We start from the raw sequence: 2,500 nt of genomic DNA on the forward strand, positions 1-2,500 counted from the left end.
CCTGTTACCTTGAGGTTTTGTATATAAAGGATAGAGTTCTTTAATAATACAACTCAGTTGATTGCATCCTGCCTTTGAGTTCACAACCCTCTCTCGGCTCCGTCACATTGGTGACCCGGAGTGACTCGCTCCTCCCGCCTCCCCCATCCCCCGCCTCTCACCGTTACTATGACGCCGTCAACGCATACCTTCTGCAGCAGTACTCGCCGTCGCCAGCAGCCCGTATAGCAACGCTTTTTCAGCTCTCTCAACAACTGTTGGGGGACCAAAGGGCTTCCCTCACTCTCGGGAAAATGACCAGTATTACTCGCCTGCAACCTGCCGCAGACGGCTCTCCTTGTGAGGTGAACCTACTTCGTGCTCTTATGGACAGCCACTTCATGACCTTCAAAACCTCCATCAACGCCTCCACTCGTGACAAAGAGGACACCTACTCAACTTCAACCGAAGCTGACATGCATGCCTTAGGACACACACGCCTATGAATGCAGTAGGACACATATGCCTGTGAACGCCGTAGGACACACACGCCTATGAATGCAGGAGGACACACTCGCCTACCCCGTGACGAGCCGGAGCGGCAACAAAGCCACACATCATCCACCACTAGCTCGCGCCTCAACCAACGACTTCTACAGCCACTCACTGCCGCTAATCGGCGCAGTTTTTACTACTACCTCTCCAGATTCAGGGCAACTATTTAACATGTTCAGTATGTCATTTTTAGAGGGGGAGCCATGTACCAACCGTGTGTCACACAATTGTACATATTTCCTTTTGTGTATCTTCGCTCTTCCCTCGCACTAAAACGAACATGAAAATTCATGTCTGGTTTTCCTCTGTAACATTGTCACTTTCTCAAACATGTATTTTCCTGTTACCTTGAGGTTTTGTATATGAAGGAGAGTGTTCTTTAATAATACAACTCAGTTGATTGCATCCTGCCTTTGAGTTCACAACCCTCTCTCGGCCCGTCACAGGTGTGTTTTGTAAAACAAAAATATTATTGATAATTTGAATTCATATCAAACCTAACAATATATGTCTTGACTGTGCACTTGAAAATGCTTCTAACTCTAGATTATTCCCTTCCTGTATAATGATACTTCAATTAATATTAAGAAAGACAAATAATTAGTTGACCTTAAAATTTCTATCTAAATATTTAATTATAATTTAGGAAAAATATAACTTTTATAGAAGGAAAAACCAATAACTCAATGTTCTTAAAGGTTCAACTAAAGACATCAAAGTTCCAAGTGGCTGTTGGCCCCAGCATTGATGGTGTCACTATCAAACCTGACTGGAAAAATCATCAGAGCTAAATGGGTAAGTTTTATTCTTAATTTTCGTAGATGGATTTGATATGCAAGTTAACACATACACAAAAAACCTTTTATTGATTATAAATGCTATGAGATGGATAATACAGCTAAAACCCGTAGATATATAATATCACCTATATACAACTCTGTGCACATACAGGCATATATATTTATTTATTTATTTATATATACACACACACACACACACACACACATATATATATATATATATATATACAGATGCACCTCCCTTTGTGAGAGGGGATACCTTAACGTGATGAAAGAGTTAGTGTATCGCCATGATCAGCAAAGATGTATTAGGGATTCCCATAATAGATATATTTGCTGTGAGTAATCAGACATAAATCTCCCACCATCACCAATCCATAGTTGGCAAGCATGGTGATGAAAACTAGCCAAACCATAGTCATGAATAACGACATGGATGTGGCCAATGTCCTGCAGAGTTCTAGACATAGCTGCTTTTTGTTCTAGACATAGCTGCTTTTTGTTGTCGTTGTTGTTGTTGTTGTTGTTGTTATTGTTGTTGTAGTTTTATATACACATATATATACAGTTACGAACTGAAATCCTAGCATAATGAATACTTACGTTTAAACAGAATAAAATTCTTAATTTCTAAACTAAAAAAACGTTAACTTGCACCCAAGTACTTAATCATATGTCCTAAATATCTCCATTTGTCTATACCAAGTAATATACTTAATCACTCAACTATATGGAGAAAATTAGGAAATTCTTTCTTTTCCTCTTGACTTCAAAGGCAAGGAAGGTCGAACTCCAGTTGACCTCCTTCTAGGAATGACCTCTGCCAACCTCCTTGACATCCTGAGTGAGCGAGAAGTCCAGGAAGGATTCAATGCTGACTATAGGAAGGATCTGCTGAGATCCTTCGTCGTCAATAACTATCAATATCATCTGCAGGTGGGAATTATTATTATTATTATTATTATTATTATTATTATTATTATTATTATCACCTGGGCTACACACATATATAAACTATACCATCTAATATATAAAAGTAAACCTCACATGGAGCATTTTCATCTCGCCACAGGAAATAATGTTAGCCATCACAGCCGAGTACACTGATTGGTCAAGATCCCTCTATCAACCAATCAGCATCAGAGACTCAACCGGCCAAGGCCTTC

General features: G+C 39.6%; 1 pseudogene; it reads left to right on the forward strand.

Annotated features, from left to right (window-relative positions):
- Positions 1-2,500, forward strand: part of LOC137626976 (neuroligin-2-like) — a 46,340-nt pseudogene that overhangs the window by 43,284 nt on the left and 556 nt on the right.

The sequence above is a fragment of the Palaemon carinicauda genome, chromosome 34, assembly GCF_036898095.1.
Source record: "Palaemon carinicauda isolate YSFRI2023 chromosome 34, ASM3689809v2, whole genome shotgun sequence".
Classification (NCBI taxonomy): domain Eukaryota; kingdom Metazoa; phylum Arthropoda; class Malacostraca; order Decapoda; family Palaemonidae; genus Palaemon; species Palaemon carinicauda.